Genomic DNA, 14,740 nt, shown 5'->3' with positions numbered 1-14,740 from the left:
TTTATATTTATACCATCTTTAAAACAAACAAAAAAAATGTTTTTTCATCAATATTATTCTTCGTTTCACTTTTAACATAAAAAAATAAACCTAAACATGGCATGATACAATATTGCCGAGATCATCGTATGACTCTTTATGCCAAATATACTCCGTATCTTCAATATCTTTCTTATTTTTTCTCAAATCATCTTTCCTTTTCTATTCTCTCTTTCTTTTTAATCCTTCAATTATTTCCATAAATAAAAAGCTTCATTTTCTTTCTTGCTTCTTATTATGTTACACGAAAAATATCTCTTACTTATTAAAGCAAAAGCTTAAATAAGTAATAATTTTTTCAAATAATTGATCTTGACCATCCATTTTAACTATCCAAATAATTAAGACCGTTAGATTCAATCTCGAAAAGATTATTACCTAATACAATTTTAAATTACAATGAAAATGACATCAATAGCCTTATTTTAACAACATTTACAAGTTTACAATAAGTTGACTTCATTTAATTAATTACTTAATTAATACGTAAAATCAAATCAAATCAAAAAAAACTTTGAAAATTGCATTGAAATCGTAACAGTTTTCCACCCACGACCATTATATCCGGGATTATTATTCATAAATTAAAATTTAATTGATTGATACGGAGTACAATTGATTATATATACAATTGATAGTCCTTTTAATATTCGCTCAAAATCACACCCAAATTAACAGTCCTTTCATTTAGGCAAATCACTTAATTCAATAGAATTACTAACGTTTCTTTTAATATTCGTTGATTAGGGTTTCATTTGTTTTGAAAATCTGTTTAAATGGGTAACACTCACATCGTCATGTTTATGGGATCCGATAACAGTAGCCGGGATTCATGGCTGGTAAGTTCGATTTTTTAGTACATTAATATATGGTTTACATCACTTTAATGTCTTACGTTTGATTTGTAATAGTTGAAATTTTCGTATGTTAGCATCAATTACGGTTTCAACTATTAAATATGATAATACATTCTGTTCCTGAAAGATATAATTAGGGTTTTCATTATCAATGTATGACTGCCATATGCAGATGAGTTATCTTTTCCCAAATTACTTATATTATCTTAACAATTGTTATAATCTGTAAAAATAGAGAGGTATGGTGTTCCTATACTTTTGAACCATTCAATTCAATCCAAATGTTCTTCAGTTACTAATCTTACCAAGCTAATTGTTTTTTATCACATCATTAATAATTTCATGTTTTTCTATTGCAGATTAATATACATGGATTTATGATTGACAATAAAATAGCACAGCTTATGATTCTTAAGTATGTTATTTCTCTACCGACGTTAAATTGGCATGTTAAACTATTTTTTTTTTCATTTGATTATAATAATATTGTATATAAGATGTTATAATCTATTGAGTTAAGTTGATCAAATAAATAAAAGGATGATTATTGTTTTCATAAATAAAGTAGAATTATGGTGTTCGTATATTTGTTGTTATTTTTATCTTATGATGTTTATTATACGTTTTTACTATTAAATGTTATAATCACAATTTTTAAAAGCTGAATTTTCTTTATATTAGTGTAATCATATACGTAGTATACAAGATATGAGATATTTCATCTTTTAATTTGATTTTCTGAATAAATATCTTTTGACTGTTGTATTCTTTTTGTTATTAAACTTGATTATTACAAATAAATATCTATTATTTATGTTGTTTTGATTATGGGTGCTCAGCTACTCATGTTCCTATGCATCAATCCAACTCGAGTGAAATTTGGACTGAATATTAAATTGTTGTGCACTGAGGAGCTTGATGGGCGTGGCTACGAAGCGGGCAAAAAATAATTCATCGAACTAATAATAATCGACGAGCAGGTAATGAATTTTATTTTTTTCAAGTAAATTTACCTAATCATGATCTTATGCAGAGCAGTTCATTATTTACATATTATAAGCATGTTTATAATCATGTTTGTATTTACTATTTTATCTATTTAATATTGTTTGTATTTACTATTTTATCTATTTAATATATATGCAACTTTCTATTTACCATCAATTTTTTTATTAGGGTATGCAGTTCTAACTAAATTTTTGTTAGTTGTTTATATAGAACCTCATGTTTATAATTGTTTTATTTAAATATGCAGGGCCAGAATAGGGCTAAGCATTAAGAGTAAACTAAGGTCTAAGTTGTAGAATTCTATGGTTGAGGATGGTATCTACATCATACGAGATTTTTCTTTTACGGACAACCCACTTAGGTACAGAGCAATCCATTTGACCCATTAATGCAAATTGATGTTCTATGGTAAGTCAATGGTCAACTTGGTTGTTTCATCTGAATGGAATTGGTTATACATTAGTACTTTTTACCGATCTCAAATCAATGGCACTAGAAGACGGTGTTATGATTGTTGAAGAAGCACCACAAATATTTAAGCTTAACATTGACAGGGGCGGTATAGTTACTATAGGCCCCCCAATTGTAGGATATATATGCTTTTAAGTTTTACAGTTATCGTTATTTATACACTTTACCATCATACAAATATCAACTAATGGTATATTTCCAAAGTAAGGAGCAAGGAGCCCTGCCAAGAATTGCATTTTGACAATATTAATCTTAACCTTTTTTGTTGTATAACGTAGAGGTAGAGTCGGGTCAGGCCAATGGAATAATGGGTTTGAACGGGTGACTTGTCCATTTATAGTAATAGTGGAGTAGTTTATGAATGTGTTTTGTCACAATCTTTTTATATGATTTGTTCGGTAATTGTAATCACAAAACTATGTTTTTCAATCTCAATATAATACTCCAAATAAAACTATTTAGAATTATTTAGAAGGTTGTAAGAAATAAAAATACATTTGGGACAAATTCGAATCGGTTTCCAAATAGAGCTATGACAATTTACGGGAGTCAATTTGAGAGTTAGCAACTTAGCATTGTGAGGAATTTTATGGTAGGGTAAAATGAACAACACAATTATCATTTTCGTTTATAATAAATAGCATGAATTATACATCAATCCCATATTCTGAATGTATGGATGCTTATTAGGACTTTTGGATTTAATTATTATTTCATGATATTTCTACTTTATTATAACAATTCTTTTTAAAAAATTCCCACGAATTCGCGGGTCTTTGACTAGTTAAAATAAAAAAAAGAATTCCAAAATCGTGTACTATCTTTTCCATCTCTTCATGACTATTCTTAGCCATTTTCCAACTTCCATTTAAATTTCATAAAAAATGAAGTTCAAGCCTGAGAAGCAATTGAAGACATTATATATATATATATATATATATATATATATATATATATATATAGGGGCAGGATCAATGGGGAAGTAACCAATCGGGGGGAAGCAAAAAAAAAAATCGTTTTTTTTGGAATTTTTTTTTTTCCGACATCAAGATCACACGAAAATATGAACATTTAGAAGAGACACTTTGTGATGAATATCATTATTTATGCGGGAAAACGATCGACAAAAATAACATTCAAGATAATATTGTTCGTGAAGAATATGAACGTCTTTTTTCATGTTTTGTGAAGTAAAATTTAGTCCGATTTAGAGTTTAGGGTTTAGGGTTTAGGGTTTAGCGTTTGGTGTTTTGGGTTTATTCCATAAACCCAAAACACCAAACCCTAAACCCTAAACTCTAAACCCTAAACTCTAAACCGTTCGTGTTAAAAACTCAATCTAAATCCTAAATCTAAACCCTAAATCTAAACCCTAAACCCTAAATTTCTAAACCCTAATATCTAAACCCTATAAACCCTAATATCTAAACCCTAATATCTAAACCTCAATAGCTAAAACCTCAACATATGCTCGAAAAACACGATAATTGTTATATATTACTTCTTCGAGCGTTTTCCCGCCAAAATAAAAACATTTATCACAAAGTGTCTCTACTAAATGTTCATATTTTCATCTCATCTATAATATTCGTGAACAAAGTTTTTTCAAAAAACGAAAAAAAAAAAAGTTTTTGCTTCCCCCCGCTTCCCCCCGAATGGTTACTTCCCTCTTGATCCTACCCCTATATATATATATATATATATATATATATATATATATATATATATATATATATATATATATATATATATATATATATATATATATATATATATATATATATATATATACACACACACACATATACTTTATTTATGGGACTCATCCGCAAACATCATTAGTTTTTACTCTTATATATTTCAAATGAATATTGTATAAAAACCCTATATTGGATAATACATTGGCATAAAGTGCACATATTTGTGCACATAAGTATTTGTTACATTTAACTGTGAGTAATGGTTAAAGCCAAAGTACATCATCAGTAGGTATATAGTGCACAGGACAGTTACTACATTTTAAAGGCTAAGCTACACCAATGTTACTTGGCAAAATCTACAAAATACATATGACAGAAAAGGAGAGTAAAAAAAAGGGAATAGCAACAGGTGCACCATCCCAGCAGAAACCAACCCCTATTACCCTGAAAAGAAAAAGGTAATACGTTACAATTAGATTGTCTGCTGCTGACGCCAAACACTTCGTATGGAGCTATCCTTCTTTCTCTTCCCCCTACACAATCAATTTAATATCTACTCAGAACGTGGATCATGTATATTGACCAATAAGCATGAAACAGTTAACCATGTAAACCGTTTACATAATCCAGCAGCATTATCTGTTTGCCTACCATCTCCATACCTATATAGTCAAAAATGAAAATAGAGACTACATAAACAAAATAAAAAATGACAACAATTGAATATGATGCAACTGACTCTTCTTTTAATTTCTTCTCATACTCATCAATATCAACAGCATAATTGTCCTGCAATTAACAAAAAAATTTGCAGTTCAGTATCCAATTAATTCAAGTTAATGCTTTCAACGTATTACTACGTTTAAACTCAGAAAAGCTATGACTCACCAAAACCAACTGCTTTGAATAAGACCACCTCATATCTAAGTTTAGCTTCTTCTAGAAGTGAGCTTATAATAAGATAATTAGATACCAACATGTCGCTTTTGGTTTTCTTTTATCTCATGTAAAAGTGTGTTTATGAAGCTATATACATATATGTGGAACACACTCGAACTCTTCAATTCAATCTAAACCCCAAATGAAAAGCCTTAATTTTGAAATTTGAATACATACATCCGTATAGAGAAAAAATTCGGCTCTATAAAAATAATGGTACTTTCCTTAACAAAAAGCTCAAGAAAGCTTCGATCACTCAAAGTGGATGTTTCACTATCATCTTGTCCGGTCTCATTCTGTTGTCTGGCTACTTATGGATTGATGTGCGTGATCGTGTCCTTTTATTTTGAACGGATTTGAATTTATTTTATTACACGAATTGGTTGTGATTATATGGCATTTTTATGATTTCAGATTGATTTCACACATATAGTCAACTTTGTCCTATCCGTATAGTAATATTTTATTTGGTAAATCCGGTTCGTTCTACAAGGAAATGGAGTTTTCAAGATTTTTAATTGCTGAAAGTTAAACTATTTAAAAGGGGGGTTTTGGATTAGGCTTTACTACTTAATTGAACAAAATTTAAATTTAACTAAAACTAAATAACTAAATTAACGAAAGTAAAAAATATAATTTATACTAATTTCACAAAATAGAAGAAAAGGTTTTTCATGACAATATAGTAAAATAGTAAAAAGTAATTAAAATTTACTATATGGTAAAAACTAATACGGTAAAAAGTAAATAAAATTTATCTATGTAGTAAAAAGTGAAATTGATGAGATTTAAAATAAAGTAAAGTAGTGGCTACTAAAATATGTCCCCTCTGAATTATGGATTGTTTTTATGTCCGATTACGATGTTTTAATATATATCCTTATATTTTATCTTTCGATTTATAAAGATTTAATTAACTAAAATTAAATCTAACTTTCGTTACATCTCATTTTAGCGAGTTAAATTATACCCCGACTATTCAAATTGAGATTTAATCCGGTTTTAACTTTCGCTAATACCAAAATTATAACGGTCTTCCCTTTTTATAATTACACGATTATATAAACTATAATATTACCCAAACCACCGAATCACACTTCTAAATTGTTGTCAATAATTTGTCCATATGTCCGTCTAGATCATTGAGGTGTTGAAGCACAATTTATGTAAATTTAATTAACTTTCGCTTATCAATTTAATAAATTATGTGATAGGGGTGAAAATATTAAATTATATAACAATGGGTAGGTGATTAAACTTAATATTAAATAGTCAAAGTTACATCATAATATTATAATATGGTTCAATCCATTTGTCCAGAGGTTCTACATTTTAGTCACCACTATGGGTATTTAGTTGGACATTATAACGGTATGAAAATATAAATTATATAAAGTGGACATGGGTACAATAATAATAATAATAATAAATGATAACAATAATAAAAATAAATAACTATAATAACGACGATAACAATAAAAATAACAACAACAATAATAATAATAACAATAGTAATAATAATGATAATAACGATACTTAAATATAATAAAGTTGGGACGTAGAGACTTACAGCGAGTTGGAATGGTAATAAGTGATATTAATAGCGTAGCGTTACACGGACAGAGCTTCGACTTAAAACCCGTAAATTAAATATTACAACACCCAAACTAAACTTAACTTTAAACTTTAAAATAATAAATTATAAATATAAATATAATTATATTAAGAGACAGATTGAAAATGGATGTGTATTAGAAAAAGAGATGTGTCCTTTTATTCGACAGATTGAATCGCCTTTTATAGGCATTTGGCCAACTTTTTGCTTCCATGCAATCGCATGAGTTTTACTCATGCTGGCCATGCGATCGCATGGCCTCGTGATCCAGCTCATATTGCCTTGTTTTCTAGCTTGTCGACATATTTATTAAATATATATATAATATATATAATTTATATTAATTATATATATATTATATAATATTCTTGTGCATAGTTGACTCGTAATTTTGGCGCTGATGTTTCGTACGTTTACGCCCGGTTTATGTCTCGGTCCCGGTTTCTCGAACGCATTTTCGTATAATTTAATATCGTGTACTTTGCGTTCCGCGTCTTGTAATTTTGTCAATTTTTAGACGTTTTTCTTCGATAAATTAAACCACTTGGAGTGTAACTTGTACGTTTGAGCATTTTGGACGTTTTTGCCTTTTAAATCTTTGTTTTCGTCTTTAAATCTTCTTTTTTGAGCGATCTTCGTCTTTCGCCTTTGCACTTATTTATTTATATGATTACAACTAAAAATAAGGAAATTACAATTAAAAACATTACATAATAGAACGATATTGCGTCTAAATATATGTTCGTTTGGAGCAATATCAAATATCCCTACACTTGAACGTTGCTTGTCCTCAAGCAATACAGAACTTGAAATAAAATCACACTTCACTCGAATCACTTTTTTTATTCTCACACTTTATACATCAGTGATTTTGATACAGTGGTATAAACAATGATAGTAACGATGTGGTTTACAGTCCCACGTGACTATGAAAATTTAGATCCTTTAAGGAAAGTGGATCTTTATGAAAACTTTTGATCTTTTGAAAATGTAAGCTAGATTTTACCCTAGATAAGTTTTTCGATTTAACCCTTTATCTGTGTTTGCAAAATATTTTTGTGGGTTTTGTGGGTTTCAGATTTTAAAATTTTAGCTCAAAACTTGCGATTTTGTGTCACCCACTTGCTAACCTTGTATTAGGAAAGCACACGTCCAGTATACTTGCTCCGTATATTACCTTTCGGTAAACTACCGTCCGGTTGTAAAGGAAAGCGTTGAACAAGCAACTGTTAAGGCAATGTCTAATGACATGCAGATGATTATGGTCCAAAAACGTGTCGGATGCAATTACTATCCTTTGTAGGAGAAATAGTAAAGATCACCCTATAATTTTTTGGTCTGGCACAAGGACCTGTCTTCGACCATGCTATGCAACCACAGTTCTACGGTTGAAACCCGATTTGGTTCAGGTGACCTAATGAATTCTGATGAATTCTTAGGATTTTACGTTCAATGGTAATGAACGCATTGAAAAATAGGTTTTCAGAAAACAAATCGGTTTTAATTTGATCAAAATATTTTCTCGTTCAAGCTCGAGTTTAGATATCATTGAATTTCATGAGTTCGTAATTCTCAATCTTTAAGGTCAATCTCAAGGATTGAGTAATATCAGGCTTAAAAGCTGATTTTTAATCTTTTAGGAGATTATCCTTTCTGGGGGTCTGATTCATTAGTCTTATCAAGCTAATTTGCACGGTGCCCTCCCCATTTTACGAGACAGATCCTCTCATGGTTAGGATAAGTCTGACCACTTGGCGACCCTGTTTGATGCTGAGGTCCGTGGATGTCCAGCTAATTTTCGAGAAAACTTTTCAAGGTTTTTCGTAGACTCTACAACTGGTCTGGACGACAACTTCCTGACCTAAATCAAGAAGCACGTTTCTTTTTCTAAAGACTTTACTTCATTTTAATGATGGAATTGATTCATCGTGTAGATCCATCTTTTCTTTAAAATTTTTTTAAATTAATGGGTAAAACAAATTTATACAGCCCAAAGCAAAAGTACCTGCAATAAACTTCGCACAAACATGTGATAACAGTACATATATATTTACAAATCTCCCCACACTTAGCTTTTTTCTTGAATCTTTTTTTTTCCTGATTTAATCAAATAAATTCATAAATTTAGTAGTTTCTCAGTTTATGTTCTCCTTGAGGTAACAATAATTTCGGTATTAATACCTAGTTTTATCGTTCATAAACATATTAAACAAAATTTGAATTCAAATTTTTTTTTATTTTTTTTTTAAAAATTTTCACAAAATTTAGAAAATAAGCCAAGTGTATAAATCCAAGAGAATTTATAACCCCTCCCCACACTTGAGATCATGCATTGCCCTCATTTGCAATGAAATCAGACAAGATAAAATTTACGAGGGTAATTAGTATAGAAAGGGAGTTAAAACCTCTTTAGCTAAAAAGCCATAACTTGCGGAATTTGTTTAATCTGTTGAAGTTGATTTGACCGTCATCCTAAAATTTCCGTCATCTTTTCACATGTTTCGTCAAAAAAATTGGTTGCTTTTGCTGAACTGAATTTCAGTCTTTGAAAATGCATCTTTTACCCTTATTAGTACATAATATAAACTACAAACATATATACATATTTTTGAAGTTTGGTATATTACCCCACATTTAAATAATATTTTTGGCATACTTTAGGTCAATAATATTAAAATAATGATAACAAAATTTTTCGCCCCGTCCTTGGGTAAAGCAATTTCGGTTCTACGACCTAGTGTTCAACTCACGACGAATTTTAGAAATCATTTTTTTTAAACTTAATGAAATAAAGTAAATTTTGTTTTTAAATTCTCACAAAACTTAAATTTAAAAAGCATATTAATTTCATACAAAATTTAAAAAAATTCAGAATGGATGGAGAAGACTAGTTCTTTAGTGTCTGCTAGGGAAAGACCAATCAGGCTCCACTCTCAAAATATTTTGAAATGTTTTAAGAAGACGAGTGGTTAGCTAAAATTACCCTGTATTCATTTGTCCTTGGGGTAGAATGTGATGTCATCTCTTTCAGTGTTATTGAACCCTTCATAATAGAATTTAAGTCTATGACCATTCACATTAAAAGTACCACCATTCTTGCCATATAACTTTACGTATCCAGATGGAAATGTGTGTTTTACTTCATACGGTCCCGTCCATCGGGACTTAAGTTTCCCAGGTGAAAACTTAAAACATGATTGAAAAACTAGAACTTTGTCCCCTGGTTCAAATGCTTTCTTCTCTTTTAAGCGAGCATCGTGCCATTTCTTAGTTTTCTCTTTGTAAGATCTCGAGTTTTCATATGCTTGAAGTCTTAGCTCGTCTAATTCATGCAATTGTAAGAATCGATTCTCTCCGGCTTCTACAAGGTCTGTATTACATTCTTTTATTGCCCAGTACGCCTTGTGTTCAACCTCGACAGGTAGATGACACGCCTAACCATATATTAATCAGAAAGGAGTGGTACCAATGGGCGTTTTGAATGCGGTTCTAAATGCCCACAGCGCATCATCTAGCTTTCGATGCTAGATTTTTGGATTATTCTTAACCGTTCTTTCTAAAATTCATTTAAGACCTCGATTTGTGTTTTCAACTTGGCCACTCGTTTGAGGGTGGTAAGAAGTTGAGAAACGATGATTAACTCCGTACTTTTTAAGTACTTTCTCGAGTAATTGATTTGTAAAATGAGTTCCACGATCACTGATTAATGCTTTTGGAAGCCCAAAATGTGAAAAAAGGTTTTTAAGAAAGCTGACAACAACTCGAGCATCGTTAGTGGGTAGGGCTTTTGCTTCAGCCCATTTAGAAACGTAATCGACTGCTACGAGAATGTATTTGCATTTGTTAGAAGCTGGGAATGGACCCATGAAGTCAATACCCCAAATGTCAAATACTTCGCATACTAGGATGCTTTGTTGTGGCATTTCGTCTCTCTTGGAGATATTTCCAGATCTTTGACAAGCGTCACAGGTTTTTACCATGTTGTAAGAATCTTTGAAAATAGTAGGCCAGTAAAAACCTGAGTCAAAGACCTTCTTAGCTGTATAGCTTGGTCCGAAATGTCCACCAGTCAATCCTTCATGACAGTGCTCCAAAATTTGTTTAGCTTCTTTGCCATATACACATCGACGAATAACTTGATCTGCTCCTATACGAAAGAGATTAGGGCTTTCCCAGAAGTAAAACTTCAGATCAGCGAAAAATTTCTTCTTTTGCTGATATGTTTGATTTTTAACAAGAATTCTTGCGGCTAGATAATTGGCAAAGTCCGCAAACCATGGAATTTCTTCTTCTGTTTCAATTTTCATAAAGAACTCGTATTGGAAAGTATCGTGAATAACAGATTCGTCGAGTGTTTCTAAGTTAGGATTTTCAAGACGGGACAAGTGATCTGCAGCGAGATTTTCAGCACCCTTTTTATCCTTGATTTCAATGTCAAATTCTTGTAGGAGAAGAATCCAACGAATTAGTCTAGGTTTAGCATCTTGCTTTTTGAATAAGTACTTTAGGGCTGAATGATCGGTATAAACAATTGTTTTAGATAACACTAGGTAAGATCTAAACTTATTGAAAGCAAAAACTACTGCAAGAAGCTCCTTTTCAGTAGTTGTGTAATTCATCTGAGCTCTTGTAAGTGTTTTACTTGCGTAGTAGATTGGTTGAAATTTGTTATCTTGACGTTGACCTAAAACAGCTCCCAGCGCGAAATCACTAGCATCACACATTAGCTCGAAAGGTTTGGACCAGTCGGGTGATACCATAATGGGTGCATTCGTAAGTTTCTTTTTCAGAATGGAGAAAGCTTTTAGACACTCGTCGTTGAAATCGAATGTACTGTCTTTATCAAGAAGTTTAGTCATGGGTCGAGCGATTTTGGAAAAGTCCTCTATGAATCGCCGATAGAATCCCGCATGACCAAGGAAACTACGAATTCCTTTAACATTAGTTGGAGGAGGAAGTTTTGAAATAACGTCGAACTTAGCTTTGTCTACTTCCATTCCAGCTCGAGAAATCTTGTGTCCTAAAATAATGCCTTCCTTCACCATGAAGTGTCATTTCTCCCAGTTTAAAACAAGATTTGATTCTTCACAACGAATTAGCATTCGTTCAAGGTTTGAGAGACATGAGTTGAAGGAGTCTCCAAAAACAGAGAAATCGTCCATAAAGACTTCTATACTTTTTTTAATCATGTCATGAAAAATTGCCATCATACACCTTTGGAAGGTACCTGGGGCGTTGCATAATCCGAATGGCATTCGTCGGTAGGCAAAAGTACCAAATGGACAAGTAAATGTGGTCTTGTCTTGGTCTATTGGATCAATTGGGATTTGAAAATAACCGAAGAATCCATCAAGGAAACAGTAGTAATCTTTTCCCGTCAAACGTTCTAGCATTTGGTCGATAAATGGTAACGGGAAATGATCTTTCCTCGTGGCGTCGTTTAATTGACGATAGTCTATACAGACTCTCCACCCAGTGACTTACCCACGGGCTATCGGATATAGGGTAAATTAACCCGGCATCAAGTAATTTTATAACCTCTTTTTTGACAACTTCCTTTATGTTAGGGTTTAACCTCCGTTTCCTTTGTACCACGGGTTTAAAATCTTCTTTCATTAGGATTTTGTGAGTACAATAAGCAGGGTTAATCCCAGGAATATCAGTTGTTTTCCAGGCAATTGCCTTTTTGTGGGTTTTTAAAACAGACATTAACCTACCCTTTTCATCATCGAAAAGTTTTGATAAAATTATGACGGGTAATTGTGACGTTCCTTGGAGATAAGCATACTCCAAATGTTCCGGGAGTTCTTTAAGCTCCAAGGTGGGTGGTTCTTCCAAGGAAGATTTTATCCGGAACCTATTACCATCGGTAATTTCTTCAAAAGGTTCATCTTCCCCGGGAATTTCTTCTTCTACGTATTCTTCATCAGTGAATACCTTCAACAGCTCGTCTAACTCTATATCGACATCAAAATCTTCACCTTCACCCATCGGGGTAAAATCTGAGGTGTCGACATTTAATAATTCTTGTAGTTCTTCCTCAATACAACAATCAACAATGTCTATTTGAAAACATTCGTCATCAGGAGACATAGGGTGTTTCATAGCCTTATCTATGTTCAATATAATTCTATCCTCCCCCACACCTAAGCTGAGATTTTTCTCTTTTACGCGCACAATTGCATCTGTAGTATTTAGAAAGGGACGCCCTAGAATTAGGGGAACCTTACTATCTTCTTCCATTTCAAGAACAACGAAATCAGCAGGAAAGATTAAGTGATTTACTTTAACCGGTAGGTTTTCAGCAATGCCAATAGGATAGTTGTAAGTTCTATCAGCTAATCGTATACACATCCTGGTTGGTTTTAAATCACCTAAGTTCAATTTTAAGTACAAAGAGTGAGGCATAAGGTTAATGCTCGCTCCTAAATCAGCTAATGCATCGTACATTACTGAATCTCCCATTAGACAAGGAATGATGAAACTTCCAGGATCTCCAAGTTTTGGTGGCAAATTTTGCTTTTGTAAAATTGCCGAGCATTCCTCATTAAGGAATGTGGTTGAAACTTCTGCATATTTTCCTTTGTCAGCTATGAGATCTTTGATAAATCTTCCATAATTCGGCATACCCGCAAGAACATCTACAAGTGGTACATTTATACAAATTTGCTTAATCATGTCAGCAAATTTGTTGTATTGTGCTTGTAATTTATCTTTATTCAAACGTTGCGGATATGGAATTTGAGGTTTGTATACCTTCAATTGTGGTTGATTTTGAGTCTTTGGTGCACTTGTGGTTGGCATCATATTTTCTTCCACCACAGGTTTGTTTTCTTTTGAAACAGAAATAGGAGCATGAGGGTTTGGAATATCGGGGTTAATGGTTAACCCGCTTTTCTTAGTTATGGAATTAACTTGCGAAAAATTACTTGAATTTTGAGTTTCCTTGCCCTTCGGGTTTGGTTGCGTGTTGGATGGTAAAGTTCCTGATTGCCTTTCAGCAAGCAATTGGGATATTCTTCCCATATCTCTTTCAAGGTTTTGAATTGACGCTTGATAATTCCTTTGCACTTGCTCGTTTCTCTTTTGAACTTGATGTAATTGTCTCTTCACTTGCTCATTCGTTTCTGATTGACTTTTGACAAAATTCATCATAACTTCTTCAAAGTTAGATTTCTTCTCTACTGGCTGTGTGTTATGATTTTGTTGTTGATATATTAATTGAGGTAACGGTTGTTGTTGGAAATTTTGTTGAGGTGGAAATGGAGGTTGGTTTCTATTGAAAAAGCCAGGTGGTCCATTTCTTTGAAAAGCAAAATTCTTCGAGTTTTGATATCCTGGGTTTGCAGGTTGATAATTAGAATTCCCTCCTTGAAAATTGCCTTGTCTTTGATTGGCCATAAAATTAACTTGTGCTACTGAGTTCATTGGTCAATCATTGATATCACAATCTTTCGTGAAATGTGGTTGTCCACAGATTTCACAGCCTACTTGCAATGCTAAAACTGTTGAATTTAGTTTCTCCATTTCTCTTCCAAACTTTTTGAATTGATTCGACAGTGAAGCTATGGTTGTGTTGTTGTCTTCATTTTATTCAAGGCTTGCCACCGTCCTTCTAGGTTGTTGATCTCTAGACGGTGTCCATTCAAAAGTATGAATTGACATGTCTTCTAACATGTCATACGCTTGATTTGGTGATTTGTACATAAATACTCCTCCAGCGGAGGAATCTAATATACCACGAGTATGTTCATCAATACCACGATAAAAAGTTTGTACTATTTGCCCTTTTTGCAATCCGTGTTGTGGACAATTTCATAACATTCTTTTCAATCTTTCCCATGCATCATAAAGAGTTTCATCTGCCTTTTGTTTAAAAGTGGTGATTTCAGTTCTAAGTCTTTCGACTTTTGCCGGTGGGAAAAATCGGGTAATGAATTTATCTCTCAATTCGTTGAAAGTTGTGATAGAATCAGGTTTTGATGCTTTGAACCATGCTTTTGCGTCTCCGATTAACGAGTATGGAAAAGTTCTTAACTTAAATGCATCTGAAGAAACATCTTTGTTTTTATCCAGTTCACATAAATCTTCAAAAGCTTCTAGATGTTCTA

General features: G+C 32.3%; 1 non-coding gene across 1 annotated transcript; it reads left to right on the top strand.

The window, feature by feature from the left end:
- Positions 1-14,424: 14,424 nt before the first annotated feature.
- On the top strand, positions 14,425-14,531 carry LOC139856500 (small nucleolar RNA R71). The gene has a single exon (XR_011761977.1). It is a non-coding gene; the product is annotated as a small nucleolar RNA R71 (small nucleolar RNA).
- Positions 14,532-14,740: the final 209 nt, after the last annotated feature.

The sequence above is a fragment of the Rutidosis leptorrhynchoides genome, chromosome 6 (genome assembly GCF_046630445.1).
Source record: "Rutidosis leptorrhynchoides isolate AG116_Rl617_1_P2 chromosome 6, CSIRO_AGI_Rlap_v1, whole genome shotgun sequence".
In the NCBI taxonomy this organism is placed as follows: Eukaryota; Viridiplantae; Streptophyta; class Magnoliopsida; order Asterales; family Asteraceae; genus Rutidosis; species Rutidosis leptorrhynchoides.
Note: the sequence above shows the minus strand (reverse complement) of the source record. Positions and strands in the feature narration are given on the sequence as shown.